Genomic DNA, 25149 nt, shown 5'->3' with positions numbered 1-25149 from the left:
TTACTCTGCAGGTTTCACTGAACGACACAGTGGAAATAAACTGCTGACAGTCCCTGAACGCATCATTACTGCAGGAACACAGATACTCACAGCTCACTTTAATGATGATTTACTGCTGTTAAAACACAGTCTCACTCACATTTAAAGATTTCATCGACTTTGGAAACATTACATGACAAATATGTAAATATGGAGTCTGTTATAAAATATTTGGACAAATCAAATGACACATGGCCAGATATAAATATAACGTTAAAGGTCCTACATTGAACAGTAAAACATCAGCTGTGGTTTCTGGACTTCAGCAGAGGTTCTGGTCTGTATACAGACCACATGGTTACTAAATGTAATGATGGTTCTCTGAAATAAGAGCCTTCAGTCAGACTGATCTGAGAGCTGTGACAAAGATGAACTGATGAGTTCTTCAGTGTTGAAATGAGAGAACAAACACTTTGAGATAGATTTGATGCTCCGACAGTTTGATGAATGAGGACACTGTCTCTATACATCCTGTGATGCTGTCAGCTGTGATCAGCTTTATTTCCTGTAGACATGAACACAACAACAACAGTCGTCTTCACATCAACTCAAACACACGATCACAACAAGCTTCTGGCTCGTCTGATTGGCTGACTGTTCACCTCTCACAGCTTCACTGAGGAAAGCAGGAAATGTACTTTGATACTGTGTTTAGTACACTACTGCTGAAACCAGCATGATCTGACTCCAACCCTCTACTGACCTCAGAGTCTCCAGTCTGGACTCTTCTTCAGATTACACAGCAGCTTCACTCCTGAATCCTGCAGCTTGTTGTTGTCCAGGTCCAGCTCTCTCAGATGAGAGGGGTTGGACTTCAAGGCTGAGGCTAGAGAAGCACATTATAAATCAATTTATAATCCAATGTGTGTAAATCAAGTGCTAGTTCAGAGGATCTTCTCTTAACAGATTAAATCAAACATTTATTTACTGTAACAACTAACTGAAGATTTTCTTCAGTTATTTTAGTGGTCTGAAGACTGACATTTGGATAAAAAAAACATGAAAATATGAACCAAAGGATATTTATAACTTTATGGATGAAAGTAATGTATGAATGTAAACTCAAATGCTAATTCAACAATACAACAGTAACAGAGTAAGTGAACTGACCCCCGAGTGTCCAGTCTGCATCCCGAAGCCTTGAATGACAGGCAGGGTTGCCAAATCTCCCAACTCCTGATTTTTAACCCCATCTTCCTTGATGCTCCCGGTCAGTAATTTCTCCCGTTAATCTCCCGAGTTTACAGTGAAGGAAAGAAGCAAGACTGTGGGGGATGTGTTGCAGTATCTGGCACCACTGGCCTTCCTGCGCCTATGAGGCAAGCCGGTGACTGAGTCAGTCACTCGCTGGAGGCAGTGATACACCAAGTAGCGTTGGTACTGCCGGAAAATACTAAGAGGAAGTCACTCGCTGGTGGTTTCTGTTTAAGATGGGATTTATGGCTCTTGGTGAGCTGTTCAAAAAACTGGCTCATTTGACTGACTTTTATATTTATTAAGTTTTAAGAAGCCAGCCTGGTGGCAACTCATTTTATCTTGGAAATAATCACAGGGAGGTATGATGGGATGAGATTTGGAACTTAATAACACAAAATTAGATATCCCACCAATATCTGAGTTTGAATTATTCTGAAATATTGATTATAACCTCATTTGACATGTGTGGACTAGATTTTAAAGTCTGATCTGGATTCATTGTAAATATTCCACAAGGTTGCGCCACATCACTCTGCTTTGACAGTGACATCACTATTTTGGATTTACCCTTTGTACAAATTGTATGTGTGTAAAGCTACCATGACTTGTTATTCATGCAACAGTCAGTGCGTTTACATGCACAGCTTAGCCAGATTACAGCCATAGTTCACTACTCAATCGGACAACTCCAATTATCTGAGTATACATGCCGGTGAGAAAATCAAATTACTGGCCGAAAGCATGTTGTACCCCGGTACGCTAGGTGGCGCTGTACCCATTTCAACTAGTGTTAACGGGGCCACCTCCGGCTGACCTCTTTACGTCACCAGCTGCCTCGGCATTCAAGAAAGATGGCGTACGAAGAGCGAGACGAAGCTACATCTTTGTACACTTCGTATATGGTGTACATGATAATTACACAAACTAGGTGCACAATAGCGCTCTTTCTTGCTGTGATTTCGGAGGAAAGACGCCGCCGCCGTCCGTCTACTTCTGGCTCACGGCCCCGGGGAAAAATCTCACACCTGCGCAGAACGCAAAATCCGATCCGATCCGCTGGAAACGTATACATGCAGGAGTAATGCGACTTTCAATCTACGTGGTGTAATTCGACTATGAGAAATCCGATCCGGTCCTATTTTAGTCAGACAAAGGTGTATACATGCATCTTAAAAATCCGATCATTGTCAGACTAAAGCAGTAATTCGGTTTTCTTGAGTGTCATGTAAATGCACTGACTGTGACCCTAACACTTACAAATAAACATTAAAAAACAAAGCAGGCTACAATGAATTTCCGTGCAAAACAGCTTTTAGTGCCAACATTTCCACACAATTTTCCACTACTTTAACAAAGGCTTATTATAAGATTAAACATTTCACACAAGAATATTTTGATAGAAAAACAAAAACAACATTTTACAAAAAATACTTCAAGTAGGCCTATTAGAAAAATAGATAAAACTACAACAAATAAGAGGAAAATATTTACATACAGCCCACTATTACTATAAATATAAAATCTGCATATACTGGTGGACTGTCCTGGGGTGCATTTTGCTGCTTTGCAAAAAAAAAAAGTTAAACCCCGAGGAGGACTCCTGAACTGTCCTTGGGTGAGTAGCAGCCTATACCTGAGCATCAGTGCAAATTCTATACAGTTATTATTTGTGTTCAGAAAAGTTAGAAAAATACTTGCAACATGGTACTTCAATTACAAAAAATATTTCAATAATTAGAAAAGTAGATAAAACTAGAACAAATAAGCGGAAAATATTAACATAAAGCCCACTATTACTACTAATATAAACTCTGCAATGGATTCTCTTAGGCACGGCAGTCACGTGTCAAGGGGGTCACAGGGGGGTCCAGACTCAGAGTTACGGGGGCACTGGCCACTGTTGACCCCCCCCCCCCCAGAACCACCCCTGCAGCTGCGACTAGGTTCCCATCGTTCATGTTAAAGAGCCGTTCAATAGAATCGGTTCATTCGTGAACGTCACACTAGTTTCTGTCCGCTCAGTTCAGCGATCAGATCGTCAGAGAAAGAGTGTCACCTGACGCTAGAGGTGGTTAAAAATATCGACTCATCAATGCATTGCAATATATTTTTTCAGAAATTCTTATGAATTCCGGCAACCAGCAGCCCCTGACTCCCAGCCGGACCTTTCGGTCCCCGCCTCCAGCAGCTTGAAGAACCTCACCCGCCACCTCGCTCGAGGGTCGGAGGGTGATGCGCCACGGAAACACCGTCGGAGCTTCGGAGGCGGGTAGCCGATGTCTGACGCACCGCTCTTTCGGAGACTGTAAACTCCCAGCGTAGCTGGTCTCACACTGGCCGCTGCACCATGCGCTCGAGGGTAGCACTCGGGGAGAGAGGGGGGGTCAGTATCAACGTTTTACCCCCTTGCATCTAGCCGGAGGGACCGCGGTAAAAATGTACCATGCAGTCCCAGAAACAATGGCACTTTCTCAGCTCAACTATGGTTGCACTATTTTATACCTAAACACATCGTGTGTCTTTATTTACATTTCAATTCGAACTAGAACTTCCCAGAGGAAAGATTTATAATTTAAGATTACTTTTTTGAATTAAAAAATGTTCAACAGGTACTCTAATTGATCATTTGTTTATTACTACTTATTACTGAATCGATATCAAAGCATTTTAAATCAATATTGAATCGAATTAAGACCTAAAGAATCAAAATGGAATACAATTGTGAGGTTCTTAACAATACCCAGCCCTACCTGACACTTAAGACACAAAGAAAAGAAAAACTGAAAAATGCGTCCAGAGTTTAACACAGCGTGGACCTTCCCCCGGGTTAGAGCTCAGCTGGTGTGGTACCCACCATGCGTTTCGTAAGGCTTGCCATGTTGAATTTAAGTGTGATTTTGAAGAGGGAAGGAGGTATATATTTTTAATTTAATGTGCAATAAATACTGTCGACTAAATGCATTGCAGTGTAACCGCCTTATTATTTAGCCTTCTGGTACTCATTTCAACAATTAAAACTGCTCATTTCTTCATTGTGCTCAATGGTAAACAGAACCATTTATTGAATATCAAAGAAACAACATTTTCAGAACAAGGTTCCTTCAACAGGTTTAAATACAAGGCAAAAAATGGTGACAATTTATTCGCACACCTGAGGAAGGAAACTTGTTCCTTGGGCTGAGACACCGATGAAAAAAATTTGCCCATTTTTCACAACCCAGTGTTGGCAAGTATGATGACAGGCGGCGTCGCTGCCCAGTTGACTTTGCTGTTTTTCAGATTCAGCTGCGCAGCGCCTTGAGTGGAGTGCAGCGTCGCGGGCCAGTCGAGTGGTCCGTTGGTATTTGGTTTCAGCTACGCGGCGCCTTGACTGGCAAGCAGCATTGCTGGCCTGGCGGGCATCTTGTGCCTTAGCTGACTCAGCAGCACGTGCACGACGCCTTGACTGGAGTTCGGAGTTGTAGGCCAGTCGAGTGGTCCGTTGCTCTTTGGTTTCAGCTGCGCGGCACCTTGACTGTAGTTCGGAGTTGTAGGCCAGTCGAGTGGTCCGTTGCTCTTTGGTTTCAGCTGCGCGGCGCCTTGACTGGAGTTCGGAGTTGTAGGCCAGTCGAGCGGTCCGTTGCTCTTTGGTTTCAGCTGCGCGGCACCTTGACTGGCAAACAGCATTGCGGACCCGGCGGGCATCTCGGGCTTCAGCCGACTCAGCAGCACGTCTAAGGCGCATTTCCTGACGTTTTTTCTCTCTCTTGTAACGATTGGTTAATGGCATGTTATCCAATCCACAGGTAGGTGAATATCAATTGGACTGCAAAAGAAAAAAATACAGGACTCCATTTAATGTTGGCATGTCAAATGTAAAAAATATTTTGTTGATAGTTGATCAATGTGACTGCTGTCATTGATGTCTAACTTCACCACAGTTATCATCAGTAACTAATTTAAACTGGTAATTATAGAAGCTATCTGTAGACTGAGGCAACATTACTTAGAGGATTTTTTAAGATTGCCAAAAAACAAACTAATCCCTTGTTACGTCTAGGTAAAGTATCTTTTTTTTCCATGGCAAAATGTAAAGTGAGCACATTAAATAATGTAAACTGAACACAACCTGGTAACTGTTCAGTAGGTTATGAGCTACCCAGCAGTGAATGGAGGTGTACTTAATGTACTACTGATTGATTAATCAATGACACAATGTTGATGCTCTACTGAGTCCAGCAACTATGTTTGAGATAATGACACACTAAAATCCAGCAATAAAAAGGTATCAAATGTGTGAGAGAATAGTTAAATTCTGTAATCAACTGCAGCCACAAAAAGTCATAAAGTAGATAACATTAGCAGTGGCTTACACTTTCAGTTTGTGTGTGTGGGGGGGGGGGGGGGGGGTGGCGGGTAGCACGTAATGTGCCTGGGCAAGAGTCAGTGTGTTTACATGAACAACTTAGTCGGATTACAGCCATAGTTCAACTCTGCTACTCAGTCAGACAACTGCAATTGTCCGAGTATACATGCCGGTGAGAAAATCGAATTATTGGCCTAAGCATGTCATATCCCGGTACGATAGGTGGCGCTGTTCCCATTTCAACTAGTAACAGAGCCACCACCGCCTGACCTCTTTACATCACCAGCAACAACAAACTGCATCTGCATTCGAGAAAGATGGTGTACGAAGAGCGAGACGAAGCTACATCTTTGTACATTTTGTATATGGCGTACATGATGATTACACAAACTAGTTGCACAATGGCGCTCTTTGTTGCGGTGATTTCGGAGGAAAGACGCCGCTGTCCTTCTACTTGCGGCTCACGACCACGGGGAAAAAATCTGGAGCCTGCGCAGAACGCAAAATCTGGATCCTATCTGATGGAACGTATACGTGCAGGAGTAATGCCACTATCAATCGAATAATCTGGGTGTATTAATCTGACTATGAGAAATCCGATCCGGTCCGATTTTAGTCAGACTAAGGTGTATACATGCATCTTGAAAGTCCAATCTGTGTGAAGGACTCTGTGTGTGTGTGTGTGTGTGTGTGTGTGTGTGTGTGTGTGTGTGTGTGTGTGTGTGTGTGTGTGTGAGAGATGGAGAGGGCAAGGGCAGGGAAAAGCAGAGAAGGTTAGCCATGTAGGTGTCCAGGTGTTGTACCTGTGTGTGAGAGATGAAGACCGACTTTGTATGAGCTGACCATGAATGATAATGATGACATGATCAAAACTATTCAGGCCTTTTGTGCCTCTCTCATTTGAATTCACCAAACTTCACCAATCAGTTTTACACTGCCAAATGGTCTGCGAGTTTACAGTGGCCGAGGTAATATACAGTCTTGATTTAACACACCAATGTCACCTCTCCAACCCTACTCTCAGAGGCAGGTTGGGGTTCTATCTAAACACTTTTGTCTGCCATGTCGTCTTATTGGGAGGCAATGTGCACCCTCAGCTGACCTTAAAATCAAGACGCTGCTCATATTGGCATTCTTAATAATAACGTAAGGTTAATCTTTCCAACCTTAGGCTACTGCTGTGAAGCAGTTTAATGCGAGGTCGGGTGCTAGCAGTTAGCATGCTAACCGAACTTACTTCACTACAAGTTTGTGCTAACTTACAGACAACTGAAAAGAAGAGAACAATTGATGCCGAAGCTTTAGGTAATCTACCTGTTTATTAGAATTGCAGTGGCTAACATCCCAGTGCAGTTCAGCAACTGTAAGTAACTCCTTGCACCACATAGATACTGACTGCATGTGATAATAGCTGCTGGGCTCCAGAAAGCAGACAGACAATCTGATTGGCTATTCCTCTAGGCTTGATTGACATGTTCATGTCTACTCAGTTTGCCAATGAAATGGCTTATTTAGAACAGGGAATAAACCCCTTTGGTTTCACAAAGACAAGACGGAAAGTTGTAACATTTGCCAAGCAACGACCGTACCTGCTTTTCAGTGTAAAAATTACCACTGTCCGTCTTTCTCTACATCTACATCACCTGGACCCCTTCATGCCCCTCCCCCTCTCTCCATTTCCTTTCCCTTCTCTTTCACACACTCACACTAAGTGCAGCCAGTGAGGTTTGCCAGCCCAAAACATTACCCAAATCTGTCAGAATGCATAAAAAAGCCCTCTCAATAGTGGATATGGTTCAATATGTTAACATTTTATCCATATGAAACACACACCAACAATGAACCCAAACACCCATAAACACTCCTGCTGTCCACTATGTTGAGTAGGCTATTGTTGTATGGCCTAAAATGCTTTTACTTACAGAATGATCCAATGCAAAAACCATTGAGACTGAGTGGTGTGTGAGTGAGTGAGTGAGTGAGTGAGTGAGTGTGTGTGTGTGTGTGTGTGTGTGTGAGTGAGAGAATGTGAGAGGGGGAGGGGCGTGTAGGTGTCCAGGTGAGGCAGTGAGGTTTTCCAGGCCAAAGCTTTCCCCAAAACTAGCAGAATGAACAAAACCCCTCTCAGATTTCGACATGGTTCAATGTGTTAACATTTTATATCGTTATGAAACGCACACCAACATACTTAAACACTCCGGTTGTCAAGAACCAGTCAAAGTTAATGGGATGGTAACAGCCACAGGACCTAAGCAGGCTTTGGTGAACAAAGAAAGTAACAAAGGGCCATATTAGTTCTGAAAAACCGAACGGTAATTGTAAGCACCAGAATAAAACGGGCCTATAGAAGCCCAACATGACTGTAAGAAGTTAAAACTTGAGAAACAGAGCCATGATTCAGATTTAGTTGGCTGCTCGCAATGTTAGCCACGCACCAGGCATGCTAGCAAGAGGACAAACCAAGCAAAACAGAAGCCGAACATAGATCGACAAATATAAGTATATAACTTACAGATGAGTAAAGACAGTATCCAGACATCCAGAATGTGTGTAGGGCTAAGGGAGTGAAGGTAACAGTCCGTTTAGATCCACAGAACGGGACCGAACCGCCGGCAAAATCCCGGTCCAGCTCGCGTCGCTGCAGGTATAAATCCGCTTGTTTGTTGGTGTGTCGGCTCTGTTAAAGTCTGCTACTCCCTCACAAGAACTGTGCGCTGTTCTGCTTCACCCCACAGGGCTGCAAACTTTATTAAACTTGTAAGGTACATTCAGCTCGGTCTTTTTGCTCACATAGTGTCCCTTCACAAAACAGTCCGTGTGCCAACTGGAACTAAATAATGGTTCCGGCCAACACTCTCTGGCCCCGCCCACCGGCCACGTTACGTACGTACGGCACCGTCACGGTCGTTGTTGCCAGGTTTGGATGAGACAGACACGATGAGCCTGTCAACAACAAGTAGCTCCGGTGATGAGGTGAAGATAATACGGAGGAGAGACATTTCAGCCCCTCTCCCTCCTCAGCTGAAAGAGCTGAACTTCAACATCTTCACTGAGATTCATCAAACTAACCAGTTGTTGAGACTGAGGTTTAACTTTGATGTGAATAATGTGGTTTGAAAGTTTGGATCACATGTTGTTTCACTGTGGATCAGTCCAACTGTTCTGGAAGGACATGCAGACAGTGAAATGGTGATATCTGCTGGCAGAAAGCAGCTCCAGCAGGAGCACCGGGACATGAACGGTGCTGATGACGTCACCTTCAACAATAGGCGAGTTCAAGATCAAGCAACGCTGCGCAGCGCTGCATAAATCGTGATGCATGCTGGTTAAAATGTGTCCACGATGACCTGGATGGGAGTGGTTTCTGCTCCGCATCTGATGTCACATGACCTTAAGTTATCGCGGGAGCGAGGCTGCTGCAGAGCATTCGCGCAGTTGCTCTCCAGGTACTGCGCGATCCTAGACCCACCTTCATGACGTCAGGACTTTGCCCTAATTGGCTCTCATCTACGATTACGTATATGACGTGTGTTTCGATGAATTTCCATATCCATAAGGCCTCTGCCTCTTTTCTACTCAAACATCACATACTTTCAGATCAGTAGCAGCCGTGTGGCCGCACCTATGGCATAGTCAACATGAATAAACCTATAAAATCCTTCATCTAACGCAACAACCCTGAGTTGCTCAGTTCTGTCAGCTTAGGGTGATGATGGAGAAGTGGTTAGCTGCTGTGTCCAGTGTTATCTGTGCTATCCACTCTTATTAATTAACCCTTTCTGTTGCCGTCACATTAACAATACAAAGAATTATCCTGAGCTATTCTGTGTGTGTGATGAGATGGTGCAGCGGGACAAGGCATCTGATTCAGTCATTTGTTCTGATTATTGTATTTCATTCATTCAGTGAAATGTATTTCATTCATTGTGAAAAATGTTGCTATGAGAAAATGCTTCATCTTATGTGTCTATAGTTATGCTTATTTGTTAAATGTAGTCAGCAAATTCCCCTCAGCTGTGATAAAATCATGCATCTAAGCACAGTTGTCATCATAATAATGTTGTAACTGTAGTGTATTGTTATTAGGCAAGACTTACTATAATGTACCAGATAGACAAAGTTCAAATGTATTTAATGGTGACATTACAAGGAAAACAGAACATGATCATTTGACAACATTTAGGCTCTTCATCTACTCTTGATGAGCCACTGTGTGACTGTTTAGAAGTGAAGCAATTACAAAGTATCCAAATTTGAAGTTGTTATTGTGACAATGTAACATTCTGTTGTCTCTATATGAACTGTCTGTATATATATATATATATATATATATATATATATATATATATATATATATAAAATCAGTAATCAGATGAATACATCCTCTGCAAAAAGACAGGCTTGACACGGGTCTTGATCCCCATTCATCTGCATGCAACAAGGCACGGTTTTGGTTGAGTAATATTTTGAACATCTCAGATTAAATAATTTCTGAAGGAGATTGATATGAAAAAAAGGCCAGCAAACTTCCCATAACATCAGGTAAGAAAACTGATCGCAGTCGTTGCTGATTGTAATCAAACATTAATGGAATTTCAATTTCCTCCACTTCTTCGCCGACGAAGAAGGCAAACACCGCAACCTCAGCCAGGTCACGCCCCTGCTGTCCCCAGCAGATCTCGCTGATTCAGTCAGGCAGCAGGAGGTCAACTTGAATGCGCCTAATGACTTCTGGGAGAGGAAGCGCCACAGGATGGCGTCATGTGTCTGTGTTGATGACGTGATGTGAAAACCAGCAGGGTCACACATAAAACTCTGATAAACTTCACAGACTTTAAAGTCAAAAACAGGATTTGTTGGTTTTTTTGTAAAAATCAAGAGTCTTATATTTCTTTGCTCTTGTGATGGTTTCACAGACATGATTAATGAATATAAAGTGTAGAATCAGCATGTTAAACACATCTTTTTAATATCAAACATTATATAAAGATGAAATATGAAGCTGCTGACTTTGCACCAAAATCCAGACACAAGTCAGTCCAGAAGATTCAGTAAAGCCTCGATTCCCTCTTTCGTTATTCTAACATGACAAACAGCTGATATTAGTGGTAATAAGCAGAACTTCACTCTGCAACATCAACTTGTACTGTTGATCAGAAACATGTGGAAATTAACTGCACTACTCCATCGTTCCACAGGGTGGAGCTGCAACAGAGAGCACAACACAAATATCACATTAAATGTGTTCATCTACAGTTCTGTTGTCATAAAGAGAGCTAATGTGGAGACAGTGAGGGATGTAACTAAGTACATTTACTCAACAACTTTAGTTACTTTTCAGATTACATGTTGCATCAGAGCCAAAGAGCATTTTTATATTACTTTATCAGCAATAAAATGAAAAACAAGGAAAACAGGAAAGAAGAAACAAACAGAAAAATGCTGAATATTGCACCTATCAACCCGGCTGCTGATTGGTCAACTCAAAGTAAACAGAATAATTTGCATAGTCTACTTTTAATAGTACTTTTAATATCAGATGCTTTAGGACTTTTACTCAAGCCCAAGAACAAGAACAACTTCTTCCACTCATCAGCAGCAGGACTTCATTTCATGGCCTAGTCTTGTAGCAGCCCGTCTCCAAGACATGACATTTATAACCTCCTGATGTGTTTCAGCAGTTCTGTGTTGAGAGACATATTCACTGGATGGATCACATTAAAGGAGCAGTTCACTCAAAGCTGACCCACTTCAGACAGGGTGCATGCTAACGCTTTTAGCTCAGCAGCTACAGGGAAGATTTCAGTTGAAATCAAGTGTGTAAATCAAATCTTCTCAGATCAGTTTGTGATCTCGGGGCTTCTGCAGACTTGGATCACAGCAGACGAGCCGTTTGGAGACATCTGATGTTTCCTGGTTTTAAAACAAGTCATGGGGGAGGAGATGATGACTGAAGGGACATTTTTGGGTGAACTTGATGGTCCCAGTGGGACTGAAACTGTAACTGTGCATCACAACCTTGTTCTGTGTTGTTGGACACATCTGAAGTGTTTCTGCTGTGAGGAAATCAACTTCTTTAAATGGTCACTTTGTCTACATGGAAACAATGTTCTTCAATTCAATTCAATTCAATTCAAAGAGCTGACACAGAATTTAAACATAATAAAAGACATTACCACCAAAATATGTGACTCTGGTGTTTAATATTTGTGCATTGTTTGTTTGTTTTACAACATTTGCATCATATGAGAAGTTACAAAACTATAAAATACTAAATAATCAGTGAAATCAACATGTTCTTCCGTTCATGGTCTTCAATTACAGAGTGCTGCATTAATCGCCACTGTTATTCAGGAATATGTGGAGATTAACTGCACCGAGGAAATAATATACAATTAAAAGTGTTAATGTGCGATTATGTTGTGATGAACATGTCTCAATAGATTAATCTGTTGAGACGCTTAGTGTTATGAATATGCAAGTGAATAAAATAATTAATATCCAGGTCCAGGTCCAGGTGGAGGAGGTGTGTGAGTGTGGAGCAGAAGGAGTGGAGGAGTGTCAGTGTGTCTGCAGAGACTGTGTAGAAGGACAGAGCAGCAGCAGAGCAGTCCAGATACACTGATGATACTCTGTCACATCCAGAGGAACACAGGGATGATGCTGGACTGGACATTGTGTGTGACAGTGGAGCTGATCTCAGAGCAGTTGACACTGCAGCACTGACAGTCATCTCCACTTGTTGTGATTGGTCCGTCAGTCACTGCTGGATGAAGCTCTCCTCTCCACTCCACCTCCCAGTAACACGGCCCAGTCAGAGCCTCTCCACCCACCAGCTGATGGTGCTGCTTCAACCTCTCTGGATCATCAGGACACAGCTGATCCTCTCAACACCTCCATCTTTCTCATCTCTCTGAACGAGACCACCAGCTGATGAGAGAAGCAGAGAGACAGCAGAAGTGATAAATGAGTGTTTCCAGAGACTCCCTCCATCAGCTGTCAGTCAGTGATATAAAGACCAGCAGGACTTCAGTCCTGTTCAGACCACAAGTGGAGCGGCTGTGTAGCGTAGCCAGCTTCCTTTCAGCTTCATGTTAACGTGTTGGAGTGAAGCTCACAGACCTGCAGACACTTTGGACATCAAGTCCACCTCCGATCATCCGACGCTAACCTCCTCTCACACCCGCTCAGGACCAAGCACCGCACCTGGGGCGACAGAGCCTTTTCCATAGCCGCCCCCTCCCTCTGGAACGCCCTCCCCAAACACATCCGTGACTGTTCTAACCCATCCACCTTCAAATCATTACTCAAGACCCACCTTTTTAAATCTGCTTTTAACCTGCAATAATAGCTATCTTCTTGTGCCCCCCATCAATCATTTTTTTTGTAATCACAAACACACACAGTTACTTGCATATTGTTTGTTTGTCCTTACATGTACTTTTTATTTATTTCTCTATGTATTTTTCCTCTGTTTTTGGTTTTATGTAAAGCGTCTTTGAGAGCTGTAAAAGCGCTGTACAAATAAAATGTATTATTATTATTATTATTAAGTCTGTTTACTCTGCAGGTTTCACTGAAGGACACAGTGGAAATAAACTGCTGACAGTCCCTGAACGCATCATTACTGCAGGAACACAGATACTCACAGCTCACTTTAATGATGATTTACTGCTGTTAAAAACCAGAGTCTCTCTCACATTTAAAGATTTCAGCTACTTTGGAAACATTTCATGACAAATATGTAAATATGGAGTCCGTTCTAAAATATTTGGACAAATCAAATGACACATGGGCAGATATAAATATAACGTTAAAGGTCCTACATTGAACAGTAAAACATCAGCTGTGGTTTCTGGACTTCAGCAGAGGTTCTGGTCTGTATACAGACCACATGGTTACTAAATGTAATGATGGTTCTCTGAAATAAGAGCCTTCAGTCAGACTGATCTGAGAGCTGTGACAAAGATGAACTGATGAGTTCTTCAGTGTTGAAATGAGAGAACAAAGACTTTGAGATCAGATTTGATGCTCCGACAGTTTGATGAATGAGGACACTGTCTCTATACATCCTGTGATGCTGTCAGCTGTGATCAGCTTTATTTCCTGTAGACATGAACACAACAACAACAGTCGTCTCCACATCAACTCAAACACACGATCACAACAAGCTTCTGGCTCGTCTGATTGGCTGACTGTTCTTTCACAGCTTCACTGAGGAAAGCAGGATCTTTACTTTGATACTGTGTTTAGTACAATACTGCTGAAACCAGCATGAACTGACTCCAACCCTCTACTGACCTCAGAGTCTCCAGTCTACAGTCTGGACTCTTCTTCAGATCACACAGCAGCTTCACTCCTGAATCCTGCAGCTTGTTGTTGTCCAGCTCCAGCTCTCTCAGATGAGAGGGGTTGGACTTCAAAGCTGAGGCAAGAGAAGCACATCATAAATCAATTTATAATCCAATGTGTGTAAATCAAGTGCTAGTTCAGAGGATCTTCTGTTAACAGGTTAAATCAAACATTTATTTACTGTAACAACTAACTGTCACTCGCTGGTGGTTTCTATTAAGTTTTAAGAAGCCAGCCTGGTGGCAACTCATTTTATCTTGGAAATAATCACAGGGAGGTATGATGGGGTGAGATTTGTAACAAAATAATAGAAAATTAGATATCCCACCAATATCTAGGTTTGAAATATTCTGAAATATTGATTATAACCTCATTTGACATGGGTGGACTAGATTTTAAAGTCTGATCTGGATTCATTGTAAATATTCCACAAGGTTGCGCCATATCAATCTGCTTTGACAGTGACATCACTATTTTGGATTTAACCTTTGTACAAATTGTTTGTATGTGTGTAAAGCTACCATGACTTGTGATTCATGCAACACTGTGACCTTAACACTTACAAATAAACATTAAAAAACAAAGCAGGCTACAATGAATTTCCGTGCGAAACAGCTTTTAGTGCAAACATTTCCACACAATTTTACACTACTTTAACAAAGGCTTATTATAATTTAAACATTTCACACAAGAATATTTTGATAGAAAAACAAAAAAAAACCTTTTACAAAAAATACTTCAAGGAGGCCTATTAGAAAAATAGATAAAATACAACAAATAAGAGGAAAATATTTACATACAGCCCAATATTACTATAAATATAAAATCTGCATATACTGGTGGACTGTCCTGGGGTGCATTTTGCTACTTTGTAAAAAAAAAAGTTAAACCCTGAGGGGGACTCTTGAACTGTCCTTGGGTGAGTAGCAGCCTATACCGGAGCATCAGTGCAAATTCTATACAGTTATTATTTTTATTTGAAAAAGTTAGAAAACCATTTACAACATGGTACTTCAATTACAAAAAATATTTCAATAATTCGAAAAATAGATAAAACTAGAATAAATAAGAGGAAAATATGAACATAAAGCCCAGTATTACTACTCATATAAACTCTGCAATTGACTCTCTGAGGCAGGGCAGTCACGCGTTTCTGATATAAAAAAAAAAAAAGAAAAAAAAAAAGAACGTTTCCCAGCTGCGCAGTGGCGATTTTAGACCAGTTTTAATAGGGGGGCCAGGTTGGGGCCAGCTTTTTTGTAAGGGGGCACATACAACCTGGAAAAAAGGATAAATCCCTCATTCAGACAAAACAGTGTTTACAATTTCAGCAATTTTGATTGGGTAGTAAACTGCCAAGATTCCTGCCTTTCCCTTCAGTACAAAATCATTGCAAGAAATCTGTCATAGTATTAGTAATGCAGACTCCCTGTCAGGGGGGCCACAGGGGGGTCCAGACTCAGAGTATGCAGTACCATGCAGTCCCAGAAACAATGGCACTTTCTCAGCTCAACTATGGTTGCACTATTTTATATCTAAACACATTGTGTGTCTTTGTTTACATTTCAATTCGAACTAGAACTTCCCAGAGGAAAGATTTATAATTTAAGATTACTTTTTTGAATTCAAAAATGTTCAACAGGTACTCCAATTGATCATTTGTTTATTACTACTTATTACTGAATCGATATCCAAGCATTTAAATCAATATTGTATCGAATTAAGACCTAAAGAATCAAAATGGAATCGAATCGTGAGGTTCTTAACAATACCCAGCCCTACCTGACACTCCTCCAATGAAAAGAAAAACTTAAAAAGAAATATGCGTCCAGATTTTAACACAGCATGGACCTTCCCCTGGGTTAGAGCTCAGCTGGTGTGGTACCCACCATGCGTTTTGTAAGGCTTGATATGTTGAATTTCAGTGTGATTTTGAAGAGGGAAGGAGGTATCTATTTTTAATTTGATGTGCAATAAATACTGTCAGCTAAATGCATTGCAGTGTAACCGCCTTATTATTTAGCCTTCTGGTACTGCAAATTTTTTCATTGTGCTCAATGGTAAACAGAATCATTTATTGAATATCAAAGAAACAACATTTTCAGAACAAGGTTCCTTCAACAGGTTTAAATACAAGGCAAAAAATGGTGACAATTTATTCGCACACCTGAGGAAGGAAACTTGTTCCTTGGGCTGATACACCGATGAAGAAAATCTGCCCATTTTTCACAACCCAGTGTTGGCAAGTATGATGACAGGCGGCGTCGCTACCCAGTCGACTTTGCTGGTTTTCAGATTCAGCTGCGCGGCGCCTTGAGTGGAGTGCAGCGTCGCGGGCCAGTCGAGTGGTCCGTTGGTCTTTGGTTTCAGCTGCGCGGCGCCTGGCGTGGAGTGCAGCGTCGCGGGCCAGTCGAGTGGTCCGTTGGTCTTTGGTTTCAGCTGCGCGGCGCCTTGACTGGCAAGCAGCATTGCTGGCCCGGCGGGCATCTTGTGACCCAGCTGACTCACCAGCATGTGCACGGCGCCTTGACTGGAGTTCGGCGTTGTAGGCCAGTCGAGTGGTCCGCTGGTTTTCCGTTTCAGCTGCGCGGCACCTTGACTTGTAAGCACGATTTCTGGCCCGGCGGGCATCTCTGGCTTCAGCCGACTCAGCAGCACGTCTACGGCGCATTGCCTGACGTTGTTTCTCTCTCTTGGAACGATTGGTTAATGGCATGGTATCCAATCCACAGGTAGGTGAATATCAATTGGACTGCAAAAGAAAAAAATACAGGACTCCATTTAATGTTGGCATGTCAAATGTTTTGTTGATAGTTGATCAATGTGACTGCTGTCATTGATGTCTAACTTCACCACAGTTATCAGTAACTAAAACTAAAGCTATCTGTAGACTGAGGCAACATTCCTTAGAGGATTTTTTAAGATTGCCAAAAAACAAACTAATCCCTTGTCTTTACCCGGTTTTGAACATATTCAAGGGAAGCTACGTCTAGGTAAATTATAATTTTTTTTCCATGGCAAAATGTAAAGTGAGCACATTAAATAATGTAAACTGAACACAACCTGGTTACTGTTCAGTAGGTTATGAGCTACCCAGCAGTAAATGGAGGTGTACTAAATGTACTACTGATTGATTAATCAATGACACAATGTTGATGCTCTACTGAGTCCAGCAACTATGTTTGAGATAATGACACACTAAAATCCAGCATAGAAAGGTATCAAATGTGTGAGAGAATGGTTAAATTCTGTAATCAACTGCAGCCACAAAAAGTCATAAAGTAGATAACATTAGCAGTGGCTTACACTTTCAGTTTGTGTGTGTGGGGGGGGGGTGGCGTGTAGCACGTAATGTGCCTGGGCAAGAGTCAGTGTGTTTACATGAACAGCTTAGTCGGATAACAGCCATAGTTCAACTCTTGTTTGTATGTGTTGTTACGGTTACTGCCATGTAGCTAAAGCTAAAGCTAGCGAAAGCTGTGTTTGTCTCCAACACAGTCTCCAAACTCTTGAACACTGTTCACATCATCTCTGTCTCCAGTCTGCACATGTTTCCAGACTTTTTACTGTGACAACCAAGCTCCCTCGTTATATTATTAACATCAAACTTGCTTCAAACGTCATTGCATAGTGGACCGAAGTGGAGCTAACTAGTTAGCCAATTTCCAGATGACTTCACCATACGCGTCGGCAACTGTAGATACTGTCAAATTGCAACCACACTTATTGGTGGCTCGGGTGCAGTTGCTGGGTCCGGTATGGGTGGGACTGATCCTTGAACGAGGGTCAGTGTCGAGGCAAAGCCAGCTTTGTACTGACCCTCGTTACTGAAGCAGTCTGACGTGAATTGGTTAGCACACACATTCAAGCTAACACGAACCGCAGCTGGCACGTTGTCATTAAAAATGAAACACAACCACGGTCTCTTCTGTTGTTCTGTCACTGGGGCAGAATATAGGCACTGATGTTGATTTATACAACCAACAACAGAGCAATTGCGTGTCTAGCTCTGAGCGACAACATTGTGAAACACTGCTGTCTCTCCGCTGGACACATTGAACTTCCCCTCGAGGATGAACGTCACCCTCTTGGATATCTCCTATCACCGCGCAGTGGAGGTCGGCCTATGATAACGACTCCTTTGGTTACGCAACAACAGGAGCAGAATCTGAACAGCTTGTAGGAGCGCCGTGTTACCAGTAGGGTTAAAACTCAAAAAAGTATCGATACTAAAATGTTGTATCCGGATACGATACTCATTTTCATAAGTATTGATACACCCCCCCCCACCGATCCGCGTCCTTCTCTCTCTGTGCCTTCACACACATAGCAACGGGCACCCTCCCCCTCACCGTGACGTGCACAATAACAACAGAGCATGGCCAGTGCTGCTGCAGGAGGGCCAAATCAACCAGTTTTGGTTGAAAATGAAAGAGGAAAAAGTGTTGTTTGGAGGTATTTTGCCTTCGAGTCTAACGAGCACAGAAAGCCGAAGGACGTGGATAAGCCTGTGTGCAAACACTGCTATAAGGCGGTGGCGACCAAGTCAGGTAATACTTCCAACTTGGCGAAACATCTTAAGGACCGACACCCTGGCCTTTACAGTGAATTTCGACAGGTTAGTGTCTTTCGTTTCAAACTTATCTCTGATGTCATCGTGGCCGGTGGCCCGCATTAATGTTGGCCGTGTTATTATTAGCCATTAGCCGCAGCTAGCGATTAAAGGCCAACGTCACGTTAATGATTATAAACAATGTAAATAAATAAATAAATCAATAAATAGATCAGGCATGCCCATATTGCGTTAATAGACAGTGTCAGTATACTAAGTTTACATAAATGTTGGTGACTGAAAAGTGTTATTTTCTCAAAGTCCCAAAATGAAGCAGAGAAAAGTCGACCTGCAACCAAGCAGCAACACACACAGCCGACTCTACCATCTGTGTTTGACCAACAATGAAAATATGATGCCAAGTCCCCAGAAGCTGTGAAAATTAACAGAGCTGTGGCAGAGTATTTATGTATGGATCAGGTTCCTATTTACACCATGGAGAAACCTGGGTTCCAGCAACTTATTAAGCAGCTAAACCCAAGGTATGCTCTTCACTCTCGGAATCACTTTATGTACAGTGAAATCCCAGAGCTGTAGAACACAACAAAACAAACAGTCTTGCAGCAGCTTCAGGGAAATCCATACTTCTCCTGTACCACTGACCTTTGGACCAGCAGGGCTGCATCCTCTTTCATGGCTGTAACCCTGCAAATTATTACAGAGTCCTGGGACATGCAGAGCTGGTGTCTGGGCTGTGTTGGGCTACATTCAGAGCATACAGGAGACAGCTTAAGGGAGGCTTTGGAGGACATAGTACAGGAAACATGGAAGCTGGATATAACTAATATGGCAGGCATCACTACAGATAATGCTTCAAATAACAAGAAAGCATTTCAGCAGCATGGGTCCCATGCTTTGGTCACAACTTGCACTTAGCCATAAACAAGGGTCTGGATATTGATAGTGTATCAGGAGCATTATCCAGGTTGAGAAAAGCAGTGGCAGCTTTCACAAGGTCACCAAAGATGACCCGGCAGCCAAAAAAAAAAACAAAAAGACTTGAAGCTGCCAGAACACAGACTCATCCATGATGAGCCAACACGCTGGTAGAGGTCGACCGATTAATCGTCTTGGCCGGTTAATCCGCTCCGATACGACGTTTTACAAACTATCGGAATCGGTGGAACTTGGCTCCGATAGTGGCCGATGGCTGCAGTTTTTTTTCCACAGCGCCATAAAGTGCTTCTTCCTGCCCTGCTCTCTGTCTCTCTGATCACTGGGGGCGGTGCTGCTCCTCTCTCTGCTGCTGTGTGCAGCGGCAGCAGAGAGAGGAGAGAAGTGACCCAGGTGGAGACGGCGACACGCGTTATTGTAAGTGCAATAAAACCTTCACGAGTTGAAAGTCAACAAACATAATGTCCTTTGCGGAGGTAATAAGTACCAGTTGTTCAACAAGCATAAACGTGCATCATATTTCAGCATAAACAGCGACATTTCCACCGGCACGTTTTACACGACTACAGTGCTTGTTAAGCTAACAATTAACAGCTTGTTAAGAACACGCTGAAATGAAAGCTGTCTGTGTGTAGTCTGTTCATCTTAGTTTGCCATGAATCTTAAAATTTGGCAATTTCTTGTAACTTTAGCTGCTGGCTGAGACAAACCAGCCCCGCCCCCTCGATTTGTTTCCAGATATTATGGAGTTTATATAGTGACTTTGTTGTTGTAAACTTTACTGTTGCTGCATTGGATACATGTAGTTATATTTGAAATATCAATGAATTCCCGTTCTGAATTTATTCTTTAAAAAAAAAGATAATTAAAAAACAAACCATTCTTTAGTAGTGATAAAGAACAGGACTGTTAAGAGTATGGATAAGATAAAGATAAAATCCTAACATACCATCACTAGCTGGTTAGTGGTTACAGCCTGACTATGGGAGGATGAGAGAATCACAGTTCAAATCCCTTCAATATACGCCTTGTTTAACCAGTGTTATTTTGTGATTATTATTTTTTGTGGCACACAGTGCCATCACTCACAAAATGTGAAGGATCACTTAATTCCCCCCCCCATATTAAAGTGCAACTTAAATCATCCATGTAGATTTTAATAGATATTGAACTTACAAGTTTAAATTAAATATATTATTATATAATACTAATTATATGTTAATCACATTTAATTACATAAAGCTAATAGTGAGTGAGTGATATCGGCCGATTAATCGGCTATCAGCTTTTTCCTGCTCCAAACTATCGTTATTATATCGGCCTTTAAAAATCCACTATCAGTCGACCTCTACACGCTGGGACTCAACTTTTGAAATGGTGGATAGGTTTATTGAACAGCAGCAAGCAGTCAGTGCAGTTTTCGCAGAGGACAGAAAGAAGTGGTATCCTATGCCAAAAGATTCAGACATCACCATTCTTGAGACTGTCAAAGAGGTACTGAGCCCATTAAGCTCTTTTGCTGATGCTCGTAGTGGGGAAAAGCATACCACTCTGTCCTCTGTCCTACCCTTAACCTGGAAGATATATTCCACATTAACAATTGAGGACACAAGCAGCAACTTAGAATGTCAGCTGAAGCAAAAAATTGGAGATGATCTGAAACACAGATATGAGAACAGGAATCTACAGCTAGTATTGAACACAGCCACCCTTCTTACCTGCTTCAAGGACAGTTTTACTACATTAAAAGAAGAAGTAAAACTGCATCTTGTGGATAATATGCAAGGTCTGCAGCAGACTCAGAGAGTCCCAAGTTTGCAAACATCTCTTTCATCTGCAACCCAGCCTACAAAGAAATCCAGAACAGATCTGAAGGGACTTTTATCAAACATTCAGGGGGAGAGAAAGAACCAACATGGAGATGATACACCAACAGCATCCACAGATGAGGATCCAGAATGCAGGCTCAGGAATGAGTTGAGATTATGAAACCATGCCTGAGCAGAGTGCGGAGAAGGGCCCCCTAACATGGTGGAAAACACATGAGAGCACCTTACCTCATCTTGCCCACGCTGCCAAGAAATACCTGTGTATAGCTGCTTCAAGTTGTGCCTCAGAGTGTGTGTTTAGTACATCAGGGCTCATTTGCAGCCCAAGAAGGGCAAGACTTACAGAGGAACACATTGACATGCTTGTATTTGAAGCAAAAAATCTGCAAACAGCAAAGCAAATTCAGGCCGGTGTTACCACCAGTACCTAAACAGTCATTTATCTAGAGTGCAGAACAGAGGACAATGCACTTTCTGAACACTGTGATTGAATACTTATATGCACTTTTCAGTTTCAGACTTTTTTGGTAACAGGTGCAGCTGCTGAGAATACAGCATTTCAACAGTGTAATGTTCATGTTAACTGTTTTGGCTAGTGTCATTTAGTTTATTGTTATGTATGTAAAGCATAGCCAGGAAGGAACACTTTTTTGCACTACCTCAGACGTGTTATAGTTGCAGTTTCTTTTTTGCACAACTGTTTTTTATTATAAATATTTAATGTGTGGTTTTGTTAATTGTTACATGTTGTAACAGAGGTTATTTTTGCATTTCTTGTTAATAAAAATATTTCTTTTAAATTTTGGGGTCTTTTTTTAATCCTTGTGGTATCGAAAATGGTATCGAGTATCGAATATTTTCCTGAGTATCAGTATCGAGTTGAAAATTTTAGTATCGTGACAACCCTAGTTACCTGTGGGTGGGCTGCTGAGACCATGCGGGAATCACTTGTTTTCCTTATTCTGGGAGTTGGCAGGCTCAGGGAGGACCAGCTTACATATGTAGAGAGCAGAGAAAACGTTTTTTTTATGATATGGGACCTTTAAACTTTCAAACTTTAGGCGACTGCTGTGAAGCAGTTTAATGCTAGGTCGGATGCTAGCAGTTACCATGCTAACCGAACTTACTTCACTGCAAGTTTGTGCTAACTTACAGACAACTGAAAATAAGAGATGAATCGATGCCGAAGCTTTAGGTAATCTACCTGTTTATTAGAATTGCAGTGGCTAACATCCCAGTGCAGTTCAGCAACTGTAAGTCACTCCTTGCACCACATAGATACTGACTGCATGTGATAATAGCTGCTGGGCTCCAGAAAGCAGACAATCTCAAAAGTGGATATGGTTCAATATGTTAACATTTTATCCATATGAAACACACACCAACAATGAACCCATACTATAGTTAAACACTCCTGCTGTCCACTATGTTGAGTAGGCTATTGTTGTATGGCCTACAATGCTTTTACTTACAGAATGATCCAATGCAAAAACCATTGAGACTGAGTGGTGTGTGAGTGAGTGAGTGAGTGAGAGAGAGAGAGAGAGAGAGAATGTGAGAGGGGGAGGGGCGTGTAGGTGTCCAGGTGAGGCAGTGAGGTTTTCCAGGCCAAAGCTTTCCCCAAAACTAACAGAATGAACAAAACCCCTGTCAGATTTCGACATGGTTCAATGTGTTAACATTTTATATCGTTATGAAACGCACACCAACATACTTAAACACTCCGGTTGTCAAGAACCAGTCAAAGTTAATGGGATGGTAACAGCCACAGGACCTAAGCAGGCTTTGGTGAACAAAGAAAGTAACAAAGGGCCATATTAGTTCTAAAAAAATGAAAGGTAATTGTAAGCACCAAAATAAAACGGGCCTATAGAAGCCCAACATGACTGTAAGAAGTTAAAACTTGAGAAACAGGGCCATGATTCAGATTTAGTTGGCTGCTCGCAATGTTAGCCACGCACCAGGCATGCTAGCAAGAGGACAAACCAAGCAAAACAGAAGCCGAACATAGATCGACAAATATAAGTATATAACTTACAGATGAGTAAAGACTGTGAAGCAGTTTAATGCTAGGTCGGATGCTAGCAGTTACCATGCTAACCGAACTTACTTCACTGCAAGTTTGTGCTAACTTACAGACAACTGAAAATAAGAGATGAATCGATGCCGAAGCTTTAGGTAATCTACCTGTTTATTAGAATTGCAGTGGCTAACATCCCAGTGCAGTTCAGCAACTGTAAGTCACTCCTTGCACCACATAGATACTGACTGCATGTGATAATAGCTGCTGGGCTCCAGAAAGCAGACAATCTCAAAAGTGGATATGGTTCAATATGTTAACATTTTATCCATATGAAACACACACCAACAATGAACCCATACTATAGTTAAACACTCCTGCTGTCCACTATGTTGAGTAGGCTATTGTTGTATGGCCTACAATGCTTTTACTTACAGAATGATCCAATGCAAAAACCATTGAGACTGAGTGGTGTGTGAGTGAGTGAGTGAGTGAGAGAGAGAGAGAGAGAGAGAATGTGAGAGGGGGAGGGGCGTGTAGGTGTCCAGGTGAGGCAGTGAGGTTTTCCAGGCCAAAGCTTTCCCCAAAACTAACAGAATGAACAAAACCCCTGTCAGATTTCGACATGGTTCAATGTGTTAACATTTTATATCGTTATGAAACGCACACCAACATACTTAAACACTCCGGTTGTCAAGAACCAGTCAAAGTTAATGGGATGGTAACAGCCACAGGACCTAAGCAGGCTTTGGTGAACAAAGAAAGTAACAAAGGGCCATATTAGTTCTAAAAAAATGAAAGGTAATTGTAAGCACCAAAATAAAACGGGCCTATAGAAGCCCAACATGACTGTAAGAAGTTAAAACTTGAGAAACAGGGCCATGATTCAGATTTAGTTGGCTGCTCGCAATGTTAGCCACGCACCAGGCATGCTAGCAAGAGGACAAACCAAGCAAAACAGAAGCCGAACATAGATCGACAAATATAAGTATATAACTTACAGATGAGTAAAGACAGTATCCAGACATCCAGAATGTGTGCAGGGCTAAGGGAGTGAAGGTAACAGTCCGTTTAGATCCACAGAACGGGACCGAACCGCCGGCAAAATCCCGGTCCAGCTCGCGTCGCTGCAGGTATAAATCCGCTTGTTTGTTGGTGTGTCGGCTCTGTTAAAGTCTGCTACTCCCTCACAAGAACTGTGCGCTGTTCTGCTTCACCCCACAGGGCTGCAGACTTTATTAAACTTGTAAGGTACATTCAGCTCGGTCTTTTTGCTCACATAGTGTCCCTTCACAAAACAGTCCGTGTGTCAACTGGAACTAAACAATGGTTCCGGCCAACACTCTCTGGCCCCGCCCACCGGCCACGTTACGTACGTACGTCACCGTCACGGTCGTTGTTGCCAGGTTTGGATGAGACAGACGCGATGAGCCTGTCAACAACAAGTAGCTCCGGTGATGAGGTGAAGATAATACGGAGGAGAGACATTTCAGTCCCTCTCCCTCCTCAGCCGAAAGAGCTGAACTTCAACATCTTCACTGAGATTCATCAAACTAACCAGTTGTTGAGACTGAGGTTTAACTTTGATGTGAATAATGTGGTTTGAAAGTTTGGATCACATGTTGTTTCACTGTGAATCAGTCCAACTGTTCTGGAAGGACATGCAGGGCCGGCTACAGTCCAACAGAACCGAACTATCACCACTGACACAGAGAACTGGCAAGGCTGGAAGTTCTGACAGAAATCTGGATTTGGATTTTGTTGTCAATATTTTACTGTTATTAAGTAAATTGTTGATACATAAATGCAGATAGTTCCAAACTAAACTGAGTCTGATAAACATGAAGAATGAGTTAAAAGT

General features: G+C 42.1%; 2 long non-coding RNA genes across 3 annotated transcripts; both read right to left on the bottom strand.

Moving 5' to 3' along the window:
• Positions 1-828: 828 nt before the first annotated feature.
• On the bottom strand, positions 829-8466 carry LOC115569989 (uncharacterized). 2 transcript variants are annotated; one of them, XR_003981649.1, is made up of 3 exons: positions 8094-8466; positions 4388-5041; positions 829-865 (listed from the first exon to the last, which is right to left on the bottom strand). It is a non-coding gene; the product is annotated as an uncharacterized LOC115569989 (long non-coding RNA). The 2 variants fall into 2 exon arrangements; XR_003981648.1 differs by lacking the exon at positions 829-865 and having other exon boundaries at positions 4269-5041; positions 8094-8461.
• A 5490-nt stretch (positions 8467-13956) lies between these two features.
• Positions 13957-24590, bottom strand: LOC115569990 (uncharacterized). Its single transcript, XR_003981650.1, has 3 exons — positions 24290-24590; positions 16101-16685; positions 13957-14006 (listed from the first exon to the last, which is right to left on the bottom strand). It is a non-coding gene; the product is annotated as an uncharacterized LOC115569990 (long non-coding RNA).
• Positions 24591-25149: the final 559 nt, after the last annotated feature.

The sequence above is a fragment of the Sparus aurata genome, chromosome 19 (genome assembly GCF_900880675.1).
Source record: "Sparus aurata chromosome 19, fSpaAur1.1, whole genome shotgun sequence".
Taxonomy (NCBI): domain Eukaryota; kingdom Metazoa; phylum Chordata; class Actinopteri; order Spariformes; family Sparidae; genus Sparus; species Sparus aurata.
The sequence above is the reverse complement of the archived record's forward strand: the minus strand, read 5'-3'. Positions and strand labels throughout refer to the sequence as shown.